This window comes from Pinus tabuliformis, chromosome J, assembly GCF_031772625.1.
Source record: "Pinus tabuliformis cultivar Carrire ecotype Pingquan chromosome J, CPIR1, whole genome shotgun sequence".
Classification (NCBI taxonomy): Eukaryota; Viridiplantae; Streptophyta; class Pinopsida; order Pinales; family Pinaceae; genus Pinus; species Pinus tabuliformis.
In genome coordinates, this window is record NC_142295.1 from 260,003,154 (window position 1) to 260,023,702 (window position 20,549).

Below are 20,549 nucleotides of genomic sequence, written 5' to 3' on the forward strand. Positions count from 1 at the left end.
TAGTAGCCTACTTGTAATATTTTGAAGGCAATCCTCTTTGCTGCAAAATGGCCTCCACAAGGCCCATCATGACAGGTCAGGATAATGTCAAAGACTTCGTCCTCCCTGACACATCTTCTCAAGATCTAATCTGGTCCAATTTTGGAAAGATTTCCTCCAATCCAGGTGAAAGGGTCACTTTTCCTCATGATCCTACTCTTCTCCTTTGAGGACACGTGTGGTGGAAACTGTGCTAAATCCAAGTAGTTTGCTATATCAACAAACCATGGAGAGAGTACTAAGAGAGAAAACAAGTGTTCATCTAGCATTTGATCATCCACCATTCCTTCTTCACCTATAGGAAAATTTACTCTAGACAAAAAGTTAGCAACAACATTTTCTTTACCAGGCTTATCAACAATGGTCAAATCAAACTACTGCAGTAAAAGCAACCATCTAATAATGCAAGCATTTACATCTGGTTTGTTCATTAAATATCTAATTGCAGCATGATCAGTGTGCACAAAGGTTTGATAGCCTATGATATAATGTCTAAATTTGTTTAAGAAATGCACCACAACTAGGAGTTCCTTCTCGGTTACCTTGTAGTTTAGCTCTACCTTCGAAAATTTTTTGCTTATAAAGTCTATGGCATAAGGTAAATTTTCATGGATTTTTCCTAAGGCTGCTTCTATTGCTTTGTTCGAGGCATCCGTATGAATGTGGAAAGGTAGGGCCCAGTTTGGGCCTCTCAAAATTGGGGCAGTTACAAGTCTGGTTTTAAAGGTATCTAGGGCTTCTTGACAGTTTTTGGTCCATATAAATTCAACATATTTTCCTAAAAGGCCAAACAACGGGAAGGCTAAATTTCTGAAATCTTTGATGAATATTCTGTAATATCCAGCTAAGCCTAGGAAACTTCTGACATCTTTCACCTTTTGATGAGGTGGGACCCTTTGGATGATGGTAACTTTGTTGGGGTCCACCTGCAGTCCTTGTTTAGATATTGCATGAACTAGCATGGTCCCTTCAGTCATAAAAAATTCACATTTTTCTGGACTGAGGGACAAGTTCATTTCAATACACTTGTCCAAGACTTTTCCTAGGTTAGATAAAGCTTCTTGAAAGTTAAAACCATAAGGAGTGAAATCATCCATATATATTTTGATTGCATCATGAACCAGTTTAGAAAATATACTCAATATTGCTCTCTAGAAAGTGGCTGGAGCATTGCACAAACAAAAAGGAGGGACCCGATATGTAAAGGTACCCCAAGGACAAGTGAAAGTGGTCTTATCTTGGTCTTCTGGGCTGATTTGAATCTGATTGTACCTGCTAAACCCATCTATGAAGGAGAAAAACTTTTCCCCCTCCAGACCATCTAACACTTGATCTATGAAAGGCAAAGGAAAATGGTCCTTTTTAGCGGATTTGTTTAATTCTCGATAATTGACATAGATTCTCCACTTACCATTTTTCTTTGGCACAAGCACCAAAGGATAGACCCATTCACTGTTAGAGATGGGGTAGATGAATCCTGCATCAAGTAATTGTTGCAGCTCTTCCTTAAAAATGTCTTTAAGTGTTGGATTCGTCCTCCTTTGAGGCTGCTTGATTGATTTGCAATTTTCCTTAATGTATATATGATGCGTACATACTAGAGGGTGCACTCCCTTCATATCGATAAGCTGCACAGCTCCTTCTCCTAGGAAGTGGATAGGGATGGATTGATTTTCAAGGTTCTTTATGGGCCAAAATCTATATTCTTAACACGGAGAGAGGTTGGGTTGGACACACAGAGATCAATTAAGGGATTGTTTTGGGTTTCTTTCACTATGTCCTCTAATGGCAAGGTACTCGGGGGTGGACTCAGAATTAAATTTTCAATGATATCATCCTCATCTTGTGGTTTTCCCCCATGGTGGTTTCCAATGCAAAAAGTGGTGCAGAATAGACATCATCCTCATCCTTCTCCTCCAACCAGAGAGGTAGATCATGTTCTAGTAAGGGTTGGGTAGGAGGGTATAGGACTAAGTGTTTAGACATATGCCCATTCCTGATGGTCATGGTCCCAACCTGACAACTGATCTAGGCATCGATAGTAGCAAACTAGGGTCTTTCGAGGATGAGAGGATACCTAGTGAGCTTTGCCTTTGGCTAGAGAACAAAGAAATCAATAGGGTACTCCCAAGAATCAATGGAGACCATCACATCTTCGAAAATCCCCTTAGGGGTCATGTTGGAGCAGTCTGCTAGCTACAATACTGTCTTGGTCTTCCCCAAGGAGCCTTGGAGGTTAAGTTTGAGCATGGTATCCTTTGTCATCACATTAATGGCAGCTCCCAGATCAATCAAAGTGTGTGGGATCATGGTGCCATTGATGTGTACATTAACTACTAGGCTTCAAGGGTCCAGATGTTGCAGACAGATTGCCTGCCCCAACATGAGGTCGGACAATTTTCCTATGACATTGATGCTTGGGGCATCTCTCTTGTGCCTAACTCGATGCCTAAATCACTTCACTGTTTCAATTCTCCTAGAAGTTCGGTTTCTTCTGGGGTGTGTTGTGTCATCGTAGATAGTCTCTTAGGAAAGGGTGGAATTGCTTTAGGTTCACTTTTATCTTTATCTTATCTAACCTCCTTGAGGGGAGGTTTGCTATCTGGGAGAACCCTCCCAGATCACAGGTTAATATCCTGAATCTGCATAGCATAAGTTTGGAATGATGGTTCCCCACTGTATACTTGTTGAGCCTGCCTATTTTTCGGTTTCAGGTTTGGCTGGGTAGGCATTTGGGGTTGCCTTGGTGGAGCAGGAGGCAATGGCTGTGGTTGAGCAGGTGGTGGAGGAAAAAGAGTGGGAGGAGAGTTGTACTGGGGCCTCAACACATGATGATATGCATTCCACTGAGGTTGTGGCTGAGCATAGGATTGAAATGAATGAGCAGTTGGTTGGGCATGATATTGAAATGGATAGGACCAAGGAGGAGGAATGTAATAGTAAGGATGAGCAGGAGGGCCCCAAGAAGGTATGGAAATGACTTGGTTGGGGTTGTAGTATGCTTGAGATGTCCCTTGCATCCCTTGTTGGTATGGTCTAGGTCCATGCGGTCTCCTTTGGTTCATCAAATAGAGTAGTTCAGTGGCTCCTTCAGCCCCTGGTATACAGCTTTAAGTCTAGGCAAGGAAGGGCACTTATGTGTAGAATGATCTTCTTCATAGACTGAACAAACCTCTATAGAGTTCAATGGACATTCATTCCTAGGATGCCTCCTAGTGCACCTACGACAAAAAATGGCCAAAGCCCTCTCCGCTTCCTCTTGTTTCCTTTTGATATGCAAGGTATCCATTTGAATGGTAAAAGTCTAAAGCATCTCACTCTTGAAGTCTTCCAACCTGTTTTCAAGTTCACCTTTGATGCATGAATTGGATGAGGAGGTACTGGCCATGGGTTGACTCCCCATACCTCTCTTTCTAGCTACTATAGAATGGTTTCTAAAACCAGTCTTTATGTCCTCATAAGGTAGTTGTTAGATGTCTCCCCTAGCCAGTAAATGGATGGTGTCTAGAAGGTCTTCCAGAATTCCCCTGAGCAGGACCAACTTCAGAGATTCAGGGTCAAGTGTGCACCTGACTCTTTTGTAACTGAGCTGGAACCTCCATAATCTTCCAACGATTCATCACTTCCCATGGTCATTCAAAAGATTTCTTCCTTGGTATCCTTTGACCTACAATAGTCTCGCTATTTGTTATTAAAGGCCTATTGCATCTGAGCCCAAGTTGTGATGTTATTGCCAGCTAACCCCATGAACTAGCGCAATGCTGCATCCTTGAAAGTAGAAGGAAATAGTTTCAACCTTTGTTCATCTTCTGCATAGTCATAGGTTTGACAGATGACAACAAACTCAAAGAAGAAGGTGTCAGGATCTTCTGTGGTCAAACCATGGAAGGGAGCTAGGGCTAGGGACTTATATTCTTCATTTGGGTGTCCCCATTGGTCTCTCGAATGGGAAGGGTACCCTCTATTATTTCTCCATTCCCCTAGCATTTCTCTTTTCAGCCATTGTCTCAGGAGGGATGTTTTCTTCTTCTTCTTCCCCTATAGGTTTTTCAAATATCTCTGGTTGTTCACCTAAAGGTTCCTCTTTATCACTGCCACCAAAGAAGAGAGAAGGTTGGCTAGATGATGTAGTGGGGGTGTTGGGCAAGAATTTTCATGAATTATTTCTATTCCTACGAGGCATGAAAGGAAATCTTTTTGGTCAGTTTTTGTTTTTTCACCGCTTGTACCTATAAAACTGAAATTGATTGAACAAACAAATTGCAATTAACTGAAATGAACTTGCTGAATTGAAATTGTTGAACTAAAAAGGCAAGAAAATGAAATGCAGAACTGAAAGCAAGGAAATGACTAATCTACTTTTGCTTAAATGAAGTTGCTGAAAATGAAATTTGCAGAATTGAGAATGAAATAAAATGAAATGTAGAACTGAAGGCAAGGAAATGACTAACCTACTTTTGCTGAAATGGAAATTGCAGAATTGAAAATGAAAGTAAGGAAATGTGGAAAGTGAAAGAAACAACTACTCTACTTTTACTAAAATAAGCTATTTAGCAGAAGGTTACGATAGAAAATAGAAGAAAGTAGTAATCACAAAATACTCTAACGCTTCCCCGACAACGACACTAAAAAGTGGTGAGCACCAGTATTGCAGATATAATGCTACAACTCCTGGGCTTCCTACTTTACTTTTATCAACCTGGTAGTTCATAACAAACTTGGAAGCGATGGTGCTGTATGCACAAGTACTAGTTCTTACTGCAGGCTATCACTTGCTCAGCTGATGCAAGATCACTAGGAGCTCAAGCCAACTTCTATGGATTCCAGAAGAAGCTCTATATGTGATGAAAGAAAGGAAAGCTTACTCTATAGAGGCTACTCTACTTGCAGAAAGGAAAAGAAGATTCAAATGTAAAGTAAACCTAGAAAACCCTAAAGCGATGAAAAACCATGAAATGAATGCCATTACCTATTCAAGAAGTAAGCAACATCTACTGAAGGTATTTCTAGAAGTAAATGAGAAAAGAACACCTTTTTGGATTTTTATGTGAAATTGTCACGCATGTAGTTTATTTAATTATGAATATGCAATGATTAGGTGGCGATGGATGGTAGTTTAGGGACTTGAGAAGATGTAGGATGGTGTGGATGGGTACTAGGAGATCTCAGGTGGCCTTCTAGAGACTTTTCTCACAATCAGACTTCAGAAGAAAACCTACAGGAAAATCTACACGAGGCTGTAGGGGATCTACAGGAGGTCTATAGGAGGTGTACACAAGGATGTCGAGTGCAGTTTTGAAGGTTTTGAAGGTGTGAGAGTGGGTGGAAAGGGTATCTCAAGGTTGGGATGATGTGTTAAGGTGCCTAGGGGTCACCAAGGATTGCTAGGGGAGGAAACGATGGTCGAGCGAGAGGAAGAAATCCTATGGAAAAACGCTGAAAAATAAGGCAAATTTGAGATGAACTTTAGGTGACTTGTAGGGCGTAGATTAGAGAAAGAATGTAATGGCTGGTAGGCTAACCTTCTGTGAGAAGATATTTGCTGCAAAAGGACTTGAAAATTAAACAAGGAGATCAAGAAAACAAGGAAACTAAGTACATCAAAAAATGGAGTTTTGTATCAAGCTAATATAGACTATGAGCTATGGAAAGAAATGTTGAGAAATGCTATAATGAGAGAAAGCATGGAAGGAAACTTATTGCAAGACAAACATGAGCATGGTGAAAGGGATCTAAATCAAAGCATTAACCTTCTAACAAACTGCAACACTAGAAATCCTATGGAGAAGGAAAATTTGTGTTTTTGTGGCAGCAAGAGGGTCTTGGCCTCAGTTCATGGTCCCAAGGGTAGCAAAGGAGGCCAAGGCTCTATTGATGGCATTTTTGTATCTTATTTCTATCATTGTTCAACCTGCTATAGAAAACTAAAATGGAAACAACATTCTAAATTACCAGAAGCAACATATTCTTAACCAAGAAAGAAATTTACCTAACAGCAACTAATCCATAAACTGAAACAAAGCATATAAAAACAAACAAGAGGAGCTTGTGTTCTTGGATTGGGCCCTAACCCAAGAGCTTCAGCCCTCTAAGGTAACTCAGTGCTAGCTCAAAAAACATATCATATTTATTATCAAAATAATAAGAGGATTACATGAAACTGTCAACAAAAGTAAGCTTGAAGTTGAGAAGAGCAAAGATGCAAGAAAAATTAGATAATTTGAATAACTTTCTAATGAGGCCCTAGGTCTTTCTATTTATAAAACTGAAGCTCCCAACAACTTCCTTAAAATTAGGGAGGCTTGGCTCCCAAAACTTGAGATAAACATAAGTTATCCTCCACTTGCTCGGCTACTTCCTAGTGCATTGATTTGGATGTTTGTGCTCCAAGCTACATGAAGGCAAAATTTGAAGTGGGGAGTCATAAATGAGTGGGATACCCTCCTATAAATCCTCTCCTTTGTCCACTTCGAATTATTGCTGCCAATTGTCCATTAAATCTTGGACTTTGTCTTCAAAATTCAACAAAAATCTGCATTAAACACATATTAGACTCCATGGTAACATAACCAACCCAACTCACTCCATAAGCATAAATATGGCCAAAAAAACATGCAATAAGCTAAGAGGATGGACCGTTGATTAAACTATGTTACGAGGCAAAATGAGCTCGTATAATTACCCATTTATGGGTCTCATCAATTATATTAAGGAATTCCCAAAACATTGGACTTTGAGTAATTAATTTTTTTTTGTATGTATCTCTACAATAAAATTCTATTATTTTTATTTTATGTCATACATTTCAATGAAATGAAAAATTAGTTGATAAAATATGTTTAAATCAACAATTTTTAGAAATGAAAAATTAGTTAATAAAACATATTTGAATCAACAATTCAATGTATAGTTCCTATTGCATTTGCAAAAATCAAGCATCCATTTTTTTAATTCAATTTCTACATTGGAAAATAACAATATCATCCAAAAATATATTACCAAACTCTTAAAAAAAGAAAACCAAAACCCCCACATACAACAAATATTGCAAAATATTGGACATTGAGTAATTGAAACAATTATATCTATATCTCTACAACAGACACACACACACACACACACACACATATATCTATGTATATATGTATACAGATATATATATATATATATATATATATATATATATATATATATATATATATGTATGTATGTATGTATGTATGTATGTATGTATGTATGTATGTATGTATGTATGTATGTATGTATGTATGTATGTATGTATGTATGTATGTATGTTTGTATGTATGTACATACATACATACATACATACAGACATAGGTATATGTGTGTGTGTGTGTGCAACCTATGCTATGACACCCATTTTGAATAGCACATGAATAATTATTTTCAAACAAAGTCTTTCCCAATAATAATAAAAAAGTATCATTGCAATTTTGGATTACTCGTAAAACGCAACAACAACAATTTTCCCATTGTTTTCATACTAGTATGCCAATGAAGAAATGACTTGTGACTATGATTTTTATATAGGTTGATCATTGTCTTGTATTTCTACAAGGAAACATTGTTTTCTCAGCTCTTCTAATATTGGCTTGCCCTCAAGACCATGGACCACCTCTTCTTGCATGATAATGTTATTATACCTAAAGTTCGACCTTGAATCCCTTAGCAATGATAAATCAGTCATCTATGATCCTCGTTTAAACTAAGCTTAAATGAGACATCTTATTTCATAAATTCACAATATTGGGTACAAACATCATAGAAAAACATTCCTAAATTCCTTTTCTACTACTGAGATTCAGCAATAATCTTGTCGTCTAGACTTAACAATTGTGGAGTTTTAAACAATAATATTAACTCTAAATTAAAAAATTTGGCCATCATAGCAAGTACTACTTAAAAATTTACCACAAAATACATCATATCAATTTATGAAATTTACAACAAAACAAAACTACCTACAAATGTTGACTAATATTCTATGAACAAACAAAAATACTAGTGTCACCTTAAGATCACTAACAAACACTATTACTCTACCTTAAACTCTTTATATACCATACATGGAGAGTATTGAAGTGCATTTCTAAGTGAACATATACTTTATGAACAATTTTAAATTATTGTGACTTTCTTAGAAATTTTCTTTTAAACTTGATTCTCTACTTTAATAACATTGGTTAACAAATCAAAGTGTTACCATTTTGTCTTAAATATCTTTTTATGTTTGAAAATTTTCATTTATAAACATTTTCGTAATATTATATAATATATTCTAGGATGTTTATAATAATATTATATGATATAAACAAATATATTTAATAATTAACACTACATAATAATCAACACAAAAATATATATATTGATATTATTTTTTAATATATTTGTAATAATATTTAATATAAACCAATAATATCACAAAATATTTAAATACAAAAGGATTGTATATATACATACATGTTAAAGGAAAGAATTATTTATTTCAAACTATATTTTAAAATTTAGATAGTAGATTAATTAATAAACCAAATATACCTTAAAAAGACCTCAAAATATTTTCCTAAAACTATATTTGAAGTATTAATCTACACACTAAGTAAAGTTAAAATAAAATATATCCTTTAATTTAAAATTCATTATTTGTTTTTACATTCCTTTGAGATTTAGTTTAACAACATTTTTGAGGTCCATAAACACCTTTTTGAGGTCCACTTGAAAAAATATAATTTACTGTCTTTTAATGACTTCAATGTACAAAAATTAGAAATAAAATAATAGAATTCCTAAGAAAATCTATGAAATTTCATTTAAAATTCTTTGGTAGCTTTTATGTTCATCTCAAAATTAGTTTAGCAATATGTGAGGTCCATGGTGAAAAAAATGAATCTACTCTCACGTAATTTCTTTGAAGTATTACACTTACTGTTATGAAAACACTAAATTCAATATCAATAACACCTTCCTTCTGAGGCTTTGGAAACATACGAACATGAAACCCTTTTTGTGAATGGGTCCATGAAATGAATTCAAAAAGTCATGGTGAAATAATAATAAGACTAGTGAAAGCTAGTTGGTATTCTATGAGATCAATCCTAGTGATGCCCACATAAAACAATTATTCCCTCAGAGAAAGAGAATGTTTGCAGATTATGACCATTGTGAGAGAGAATGTTTGCATATTATGACCATTGTGAGAGAGTGGCAAAGAAAAGTCGACGTAGATGTGTGAGGTATGGTTGGTTTGTTTTTTCTAAGGAGGACCAACAACTTAAGCAATAAGCACATAGGATCCTTTTTTCTCAATTGCACGACCTACCTAATGTGAGTTATGGTTGGTTTGTTTTATTGAAGGAGGACCAACAATGTAAGAGATAAGCATATGAGATCCTCTTTTTCTCAATTTCACCACCTACCTAATATGGCTAACTCATCCATTTGTTGGCCCTTAGGCTACTAACCTTGACAATGTTTGCTCTAAGGGTATTGTCTAACTCATCCATCTCTTTGCCCTTAAGCTACTAATCTCAACAACGTTGGCTCTTTGGGGTATTGGCTAACTCATCCATCTCTTGGCTCTTAAGCTACTAACCTTAACAATGTTGGCTCTCGGGGTATTGGCTCAAGATGGAAAAGACTTAAGAGGCTGATTGGCATCAATGCTTGGGAAAATCCGAGTTATACAAGATAAATACCCTAAAAGGCTATGTTTTATAGCAGAGGAAATCTAGTTTGAAGTATGGATGATAGATTCCTCACATACTCAAAAATGGAATTGTTTCCTACAAGTTGGCCTACAACCACAATTATTTCCAACCTATGATAGTTAGCTCAAGGAGGTTCCACATTTTTTCCTTTCAATGCGAACATATTCAAGAAATAAACTTATGAAGCCAACTTTGTTCCACCTCCTATTGTTCCCACGTGAAACCAAGCCAACAATTTCTAATTATCTATGCATTCACAACTTAGTTAAGACTAAGATTATTATAAGGAGGGAGAATAACTATGTTCCCTCCCTTTGTGACCCATCTTCTTGACTACTATAAAAGAAAAAATTTGAAAAATTATTCCCTTCATCTTCGTGGAAAATCTTAATTAGTGAAAATTTTCTCACCTCAATATGAGGCATTGTGACTGAGACATGTAGATCCTTTCCACCATTGGACGTTGAAGCCTCCATCATTGTAATACAATGCAACACTCATTATTCAGGGAAGTATCTTTTTATAGTGCAATAAACACAATAAATATACTATTTGATTCATGGGCATTGAACCCTCCCATGGCACTAGCCATAGCAGATCCAGGTAATTTTTTAAGCATGTTCAATTCTAAAAAATATGGAACTGTGGTCTTCAAAACCTTGCTGACAACCACCTCAGTGATAATAGCCTCACACACAACTGATTTACCACAATCGTAGATCTAGTTCACTACATACAATGGCCTCACTACATTGTTGACAACCACCTCAGTGATAACAACGTCACACACAACTAATTTACCATAGTTGTAAATCCATTTCACTGCAAACAATGACCTCACTAATGATAGTATCTCCCTTCAATTCAATTCACTGTTGTGGACATCTTATCTGCCAATAAATTGCCTAGTGACACGACAACTCATTAAACAAATAGGCCAATATCATAGTTAAGACAGAAAAAAAACCTATGAAAAAAAGTGCAGTAAACCAAGTGTCCACAAAACCTATTGGCAAAGGGATGACCCAAAACCTAATTACTAATCAAAAGAACAAAAAATATAATTTCATAAAAACACTCACCAGAAAACTAAACTCAATTTGAAGTAAATATAAAAAAATTTGCATGCTCTTGGACACCATATTCATCCCTGTGGCATCTCTAGTGGAACAAAAAATTCCCATGTACATATTGCTCCCAACAAGTGAATGTATGGTGACTATTCAAAATTGGTAAAAATCTTCAAAACATCTTTTATCAATGTAAAATAAATCATAAATAAATCATTCCAAGAGATCTATTGTATTCTCATATGTCTTAAATCTAGAATCATTTCCCTATATGGAGGGGTTACAAGGAGTGAAATTATTTTACTCAAAAAATTTACAGTGAAGATAGCAAGAAGAGCTACAACATTTAAGCTCTTCTACTATCAACATTCAAGAAGTCCTGATGATGGATCCCTGTTGGGATTTGAAACGTTGATGGAAAATGGTTTTTACTGTGGATTCTCTGGTAACTAAGTCAAAAGATATAAACCACAGATATATTAAATCCAAAATAATTTCCATATATGGAGGGGATACATGGAGTGAAATTATTTTACTTGAAAAATTTAGAGTGAAGGCAGCAAGAAGGGCTACAACATTTAAGCTCTTTTACTATCAACATTCAAGAAGTCCTAATGATGGATCCCTATAGGGATTTGAAACGTTGATAGAAAATGGTTTTTACTGTGGATTCTCCGATAACTAAGTCAAAAGATATAAACCACAAATGTCTTAAATCCAGAATCATTTCCTTATATGGAGGGGATACATGGAGTGAAATTATTTTACTCGAAAAATTTAGAGTGAAGATAGCAAGAAGAGCTATAGCAGTTAAGCTCTTCTACACTCAACATTCAAGAAGTCCTGATGATGGATCCCTATTGGGATTTGAAACGTTGATGAAAAATGGTTTTTACTGTGGATTCTCTAGTAACTAAGTCAAAACATAAATAAACTTTCTATTAAGATAACATCTAACATAGCTACAATTTTTGGGCAAATTTATACAAGTTGGGTTCCAAAATTTACTAATTTTCTTCCAATTTGATTTAATAGAAAAAATGGAAGAAGAGAGTACATAATCATATTTAATCCATATTTTTTTAAAAACAATGTTTATTGGTACAGAGGATTAGAAATTGAAACATTCATGGTATCGAGAGACTAAAGGGTATCATAGAGTGAAACTATAAAAAATATATAAAAACAATAAAATAATGCAAGTCATTTTGGAATTCATGTACAATATTTCTCTCCATAAATAGACCATAAAGTTTTGATAATCTTATGTAGTAATTAAGTAATAAATGAAAAAAAAAACTTGTGTCGGAATTAAGTAATAAATGGGGAAAAATATTTTGTAGGAATTAAGTAGTAAATGGGGATAACTGGGAAATATTGAGAATTTTCTTTAAGAAATAAGTACTAAGTAATAAGTGGGGAAAGTTGAGTCCATAAGGTTGTCAATGTAAGTGAGGCATGACCCATATGGGACACTAATATATTCCTCATTAATGGCTTATGTATTGGGATGGTTTGCATAAGAAAATTTTGTTAGGTAGGAAGTTATGAAAATTATTAATGTGTTGAAAACCATTCTCACCCCAAACATTAACCTATGGTCAAAGTTTACATGGTGTTTAAAAGTTGTCAAAAGGGATTTGAAATTTTCTTTGCACTTCCCCTTCAAGTAAATCGTAAATTTACCTTAAAATAAATTCATCCATAATATGATTTTAACAAACTATGGAGAAGAGCATGAATCCTCTAAGAATACAAAGTGAGAAGGAATATTCATCTAGTGGAAAATTTGTCAAAGTGATTTCAAAATTTCTTTGTTGTCAAAGGGATTTCAAAATGTCTTTGCCTTTCCTTCAAGTAAATCATAAATCTACAAGCTTTGAAATAAATTCATCCATAAATTTACCTGCTTTAAAATAAATTCATCCATGACTCTTTTAAGGATACAAAGTGTGAAGGAATACAAAGTGTGAATGAATATTTTTTGTCACTAAGGTTAGGTCCATAATTTTAGGCATCTATTTAGTTTTATTTCTTAACCTCTCCTAAGAGAGACTAGTCATAATGGAGTAAAATTGAAATGAGTTGAGGGTAAAAATCACCAAATTTATAATGAGTTGAGGGTAAAGCTGATGACCATTTCCTATGGATAACAAACCTGCCACACAGAAGCTTGAAAAATAAAACATAAGAATAGAATCTAAACATAGTTTAACAACCAAAAACAAAAGTGTCAAAGCAAGAAACCCATAAAAAATAATGCAAGAAACACTAAATTGGTGGGATTTGAGGTGGCTAACCATTACAATTAAGGGGATTTAAAACTGTCTTTGGGCTTCCTCTTCAAGAAAATCATAAATTTACCTACCTTAAAATAAATTCATCCATAATATGATTTTAACAACCAATGGCGAAGGACAAGACTCCTTTAAGCATAGAAAGTCACAAGGAATATCTTGTGGAAAGTTGTCAAAGGGATTTTAAAGAGGAGGAATATGCATCTGGTGGAAGGGTTGTCAAAGGGATTTCAAACTATCTTTGCTCTTCCTCTTCATGTAAATCATAAAATTTGCCTTAAAATAAATTTATCCATAACTGGCCATAATGGAGGAAAAATGAAATGAGTTGCGGGCCATTTCATGTGGATAACAAACCTCTTAAAGAGAAGCTTTAAAAATAAAACTTAATAAAATCTAGAGAAATATAAATAGAATTGAACAACCAGAACCAACACTTCAAAGCAACAGACCCATACAAAATAAATCAAACATCACTAATTGGTGGGGTATGAGGTGGCTATTTGTGCCAGTGGAGGAATCCAAGAAGGAAAGCTAATGAAAGCTAAAATCTTGGCACCATTGCATGTGGATAACAAAAATTCCACAAAGATGCTTGAAAGAAACATAGGAAGATAATCCAATGCTATAGAAACATAATTTAGCAACCAAATCCAAATAGAGTTGGTGATTACTTGTTTTCTTTTGGTATCCATTCAAATAGCATTCATTAATCGCTCAAACTAAATAAACCACTAATAACTCATAGAGCCATTGAAGGCTAAATTCAGATAAGCCATGGTCTTCAGTCATTTTTCTCTTGGTTGCAGAGTAGAGTAACCACAAACAAAAATCGAAATGCAAAGAAATATGAGTTCGAAACAATGGCGACATACCCTTTTCCCACAAGCCCTAAGCCTCATATAATTGGATCACTCTCGATGATCCCTAGCGTTCAACCCTACATCACGTGAAGAGGAGTGAAGTGGAGGCACACTTCTAGAATCATATTACAGTTGTCATGAATGAATGAGTCCACTAAAAATTTAGAGGCTTATACCATTGGATAACTCTAGAGGATCCATAGTTTTCAACCCTACATCACTCAATGAGAGGTGAAGTGGAGGCATGCATTTAGGATCATATTACAATGGTAGGAGTTGGCTAGAAATTTAGACAACTTATGGATCCAATCATATAGGAAGTTTGAATTTTGATAACATCAAATTAAATGGATAATAACTAGAAATTGCACCAGATCTTGTAATGGAAAAGCCTTAAGGCAATAACATGGAGCACTAATTAATGTTTTTTTGAAAATTGTTGAAAGACATAAAAATATCAAGAAAAAGTAATGGCCCATAATGAGATTGTGCTCAGAAATACACAAATGTTAACTACAACAATTGAAATGGTTGCAGCTAACATAAACACGATACACAACACCAAGGTGGATAATTGTGGGACAACAACATTGACAAACACAATGACACATCTACCTACCTCAACAAGAAAACATGTGGTAAATTTTTCAAGCATCAGTATTCACCAAAATATTCTTGATCTCCTTGAAAAAGGTTTAAATTTTGCCATGTCCCCTCATACCATCCCTAAGGAAGACATTTTGTGCAACATTGAGTATGGGATCAATGAGCTACCTCCCAACATCAAGGAAACTATTAGATACGATTGTTCTATCATCCTTAAATCAGTAAAAGATCTCGTCAATCCCAAATGCTACAAAGGAGTTTACATGGTTCCTTGTTCATGTGGAAAAACCTACATAGGGGAAATTGGTCAGTCTATCCAAACTAAGGTTCAAGAACATGCTGCTGACATAAAACACAACTGCTCAAAAACCTCAGCTCTAGCTGAACACTCCTGTAAAACCAATCATCATTTCTATATTGAAAACTCAAGAGTGGTGGCCAAAATCGATCATTATCACCATAGAAAATTTAGGGAAGCTAAAGAAATAGGAAAACATCCAAACAACCTCAACTACGATGAAGGATGGAAAATAAGTGACAATTGGATTCCCACCTTAACCTCCTGATCCAACCTCCCCCACACCCTCTCCTAGCATATCCTCTCTCCAGTGGACCTTTCACACTTATCACTAAACCAACTTTTCTCTCTCTACACCTCAGTCTCAATTAATCACAACATATAATTTAATACAATCATATTTAAATTAAAATTGATTAAAATTATCTAAATTTAAAATTTTATATATTTCTAAATCTAAAAATCTATTAATTCCATCAGAAAATTAGATTAAATACTTATATTACAAAAATCCTAATATTCCCATTACTTAAAACCTAAACCTTACTACCTCACTCTCAATTAATCACAACATATAATTTAATACAATCACATTTAAATTAAAATTGATTAGAAGTATCTAAAATTAAAATTTTTATGTGTTTTTAATACTAATATTATAGAAATCCTAATAACATTCTTAATTAAATTAATTTAATACAATCATATTTAAATGAAAATTGATTAAAATTATTATAGAAATCCTAATAACATTCTTAATTAAATTCTAAAAATAATAAAATTAAAATAAATAAAATCAATCTAATAATAAAAACTCAATTATTACAATAAAATTATTAATTATTAATTAACTAATGACAATATCATTAATAATATTCCTAATAAAAATTACAATGAAATAAAACAAAGTATAATTATTATTAATTAATATTATTTATCTTTAAATCAGTTAATTCTATCATAGTTATATTCTAAAAACTAAAAAAAAATCTTAGAATCTATATATTTCTAAGAAACAAAAAATAAATTAAGGAAATGCAATAATTAATTAAAATTCAAATATTATTATAAAAATACTAATTGTGATAATTATCAAGTTATATGAATTATAAAGTTTTATTCATTATAAATCAACCTAACCTAAGGCATGTCGTCTACTATTGGTTTGTGTTATATCCTTTCGATGTAGTTAATAGGGGGTTTGAGGGGCACCCGTAACCCCAATTTATGGGGTCTGGGGTAGCGCCCTAGAAAATTTAGGTTTTGGACCCTATGTTTGGTTGGGAAAATCCACCTATGGTTTTGTGCATGATTTTCATACATGTTTTCTGGATGCAATGGTTTTCAGTCCACGGTATTGGATGCCTCAGCATGTATAAATATGTATTGTAACATTGAAAGGAACATAATGAAAAATCAAGCTAGTAGTCCTGGTTCTGGGATCCAACGAAAAATCTCTGTGTATACGTGTTTTACGTTTTCTGCTCTCGCATTATTTATTTTCTGTGTTTTAGAATTCGTATGTAGGTAATTTATGTACGGGGTTAAAACCTACATTTGGTATTAGAGCAGATTTGAATTCAAGGGGATGCCTTTGTTGCTGAGGGGTTTTGCTTGGGCCTGTGGTAGACCCTGTTCAGTGGGATATCTGTGAGATCGATTCTGATGGTGAAAGAAGATGGCGAGTAGTGGAAAGATAGAGATCGAGAAATTTAATGGTCAGAGTTTTTAGTTGTGGATACTCAAGATGGAGGATCTGTTGGTGGATAAAGATCGGTGGATCATGGTAGATCCGGGTACTAAACTAATGAGAGTGTTTGATGAAGAATGGAAGAAGTTAGATCAGAAGGCAAAGAGCACAATACGATTGTATGAATCAGATTTGATATTGCTGGATGTATCAGGGGAAGCTACGATGAAGGCTTTGTGGGACAAGTTAGGGACTTTGTACCAATCTAAGTCTCTGGTGAATAAATTGTTCTTGCGGAAAAAGTTGTATAACCTGACGATGAAAGATGGAGACTCGGTGACAGAGCATCTAAACACATTTAATACTATGGTAAGTTAGTTAGCATCTGTTGATATTAAAATTTCAGATGAATATAAGTGCATCAGTTTGTTGTGTTCTCTACCAAATTCATGGGATAGTATGATTATTGCAATAGGCAGAAATGCAACTTCCTTGCAGTTTGATGGAATAGTCTCAGCCTTGTTGACGGAGGAGATGAGACAAAAAAATATGGATAGCAAGAATGGTGATGCCTTGTTTGTACAAGGACCATCCCAGAACAGAAACAAAAGTAATTCATAGAGTGGGAGATCTAAATCTAGAGGGAGACCTAAATCTCCAGGAAAACCTCTAAAGGTGGTGTGCTAGAAATGTGGAAAGGAAGGGCACTTCAAAAGGGACTGTAATTCTAAACCTCCTGACAAAGGAAAAGGATCTGATAACGCTCCTTCTGCAGAGGCAAAAACCACCTCAGATGAAGGTGGGGATGTGTACTTGGCTTCTTCAAGTACACATGTAGATCATGAGGCATGGTTGATTGACTTAGGCGCATCCTTTCACTTCACTCTCCATAGTTCTGCATGTATGAGAAATACAATGGTGGTGATGTCTTCTTAAGGGATGATAGGAAGGCTAGAATCATTGGTCGTGGAAAAGTAAAGTTGAAGCTGCAAGTTGGAAGGGTTAGAACACTTCCAGGTTTTCTACATATTCCTACATTAGCAAGAAATCTCATTTCTGTAAGCAAGTTGGATGATGCAGGTGTAAAAACAGTGTTCGAGAAGGATACCTACAAAATGGTTTGGGGAGCACTGGTATTGATGAAGGGAGTTCGGATTGGAACTCTGTACAAGCTTCAAGGTAGCACTATTATTGATGGGTGTAATAGTTCTATGGTTCCTGAAAGTGGAGCAGAATATCTAGTGGTCTCTGGAGAGAAGACAATGTTGTGGCATCAAAGGCTTGGACATATTCGAGAGAAGGGCCTTCGAATACTTCATGGTAAAGGTATGGTAGAAGGTATGAGTAATAGCTCTCTCGATCTTGATTTCTATGAAAATTGTGTATATGGGAAGTAGAATCGGGTGAGTTTCCCCTCTAGTTGTAAGAGGGCGAAACAAATATTAGAGCTTGTGCACAGTGATGTGTTTGGACCTGTGAAGGTTACATCACTGGGTAAGTCTATTTACTATGTATCATTTATAGATGACTTCTCAAGGAATACATGGATATATTTCCTTAAGAAGAAATCTGAAGTCTTTGACAAGTTTAATGAATTCAAGGCTTTGGTGGAAATCCAGACAGAGAAGAAGATAAAGGTGCTGAGGACAGATAACGGTGAATATTTTTGCACTAATGAATTTGAAGAATTCTATACGAAGTGTGGTATATCGTGGAAGAATATTACTCCATATACACTTCAGCAAAATGGAGTTGTAGAAAGAATGAATAAGATGTTGATGGAAAGAGAAAGAAGCATGCTCAGTGGTGCCAGGTTAGGATAGGAATTTTGGGCAGGGGCAATGGGTACTACATGTTACCTAGTCAACAAGTCACCTTCATTAGCATTGGAGGATAATACTCCACAAGAGGTATGGACTGGTAAGGAACCCTCTCTTTCACATCTAAGGGTATTTCGATGTGATGGATATGTAAATATTCCGAAGGAGAAATGAACCAAGTTAGATAATAAATCTGAAAAGTGCATCTTTATTGGGTATAAGGATGGTTTAAAGAGTTATAAGCTTTGGAACCCACTCACACGAAAGGTTGTGTACAACCGAGGTGTGGTATTCAGAGAGGTGAAAGTTGTTATTAAACGTGAAATCCAACCTAAGGAACCTAAGAAGATAGAGTTTGAAATAAAGGAGGAAGAATAAGAATCTACAGCAGAGGAGGAATCATAAGATGAAGAACAACAAACTCTGACTGTGAGAAGATCAGTTCGAGAAAGAAGGCAGCCACAAAGGTATAGTCCATCTGCTTTCTGTTAAAATTTTTCTTTGTTTGTTACTGATGATGATCCCAGAACTCTGAAGGAAGCAATGGATTCAGAGGATGGAAAACTCTGGAAAGAGGCCATGGTTGATGAAATGGCATCTTTACACAAAAATGAGGCTTTGGATCTGGTGGAGTTGCCGGCTGGAAGGAAACCCATTGGCAACAAATGGGTGTTCAAAAAGAAGACAAATGCAGAAGGAAAAGTGGAGAAATACAAAACTCAATTGGTAGCAAAAGGTTATTCCCAGGTGTCGAGAATTGATTTTGGTGATATTTTTCCCCTGTTGAAGGTAACTTCTATTAGACTACTTTTATCTGTTGTTGCTTTTTTGATTTTGAGGTAGAATAGATGGATGTGAAGACAACATTTCTTCATGGGGATCTGGAAGAGGAAATATACATGAAGCAACCTGAAGGCTTTGCAGTGAAGGGTAAGAAAGAACTGGTATGCAAGTTAAAGAAGTCTCTGTATGGGTTAAAACAGACACCAAGGATGTGGTATCAGAAATTTGATACATTTATACGTGGACTTGGCTTCACCAGAAGCAAAGCAGATCATTGTGTGTATTTTAAATTAATTGGTGACCGTGTTATTTATCTGGTCTTGTATGTAGATGATATGTTGCTGGTTGGAAATGATAGAAATTATCCAGGATTTGAAGACCCACTTGTCGTCCAAATTTGACGTGAAAGATCTTGGTGCTACAAACTATATTTTGGGCATGGAAATTAAAAGTGATCAGGCCAAGAGGAAGCTCTAGTTAAACTAGAGGAAGTATGTTGAGACAATACTGTAGAGGTTTAATATGCATGATAGTAAACCGGTGAAGGTTCCTATTCCTATAGGTGTGAGGTTATGTGACAATGTCCCAAGGCACAAGTGTTGGTCACTTTAATTGTTTATTAATAAAACAGTTGAGTGCCACATAAATTATCAACCTGGGAAAGTCTGATTATTACAAAGGTGACTACGTACTATATGTACTCAATCTTAATATTATTAAAAGTTGTAGTATAAATAGTTCACTTTCTATTAAACCCCTACTCTCTGTTACAGCAGTTACAGCCTGTTGCAGGAATGGAATAAGAACAAATAATTAACTAAAGAAAACAAATCTGCAAAAGGGAGTGATGGCTGTCCTATAACAAAGGATCATGACCCTATCCTCAGAGTAAGGACTTTCAGTACCTGCCTCTGTTATCCAGTTCACCAATGCACTCTGTAAATCCTAATCATCGGTGAGGCACTCATATACAACATGAATCAGTTAAAAGGAAAACAGAGTTTCAGCAAAAGTAAAATATCATTAGAAGCAGTACTCGTGAATGAGATATAAACAAAAATCACACACACAACACACAACAGAAAGAAGATGGGTGAATCTTGTGATGAAGGTGGGCCCTGTGCTTCTCACAAGATTCCCCAAAACACGGAAACTAAGATGAAATAATTAGAACGGAACTTTATTCATCTGTTAATATACCATATTACAAGAAAGATTCAGTCTCATTCCTTCACTATAATTCCTGTGTTACAGCTTATTCATCGTCTCTCTATACGTCTATATCTCTCTAATGTAGATGTCTCCTCTTTATAGAGGAGACATCTATTACAAAAGATTTTCATTATACATTTTGG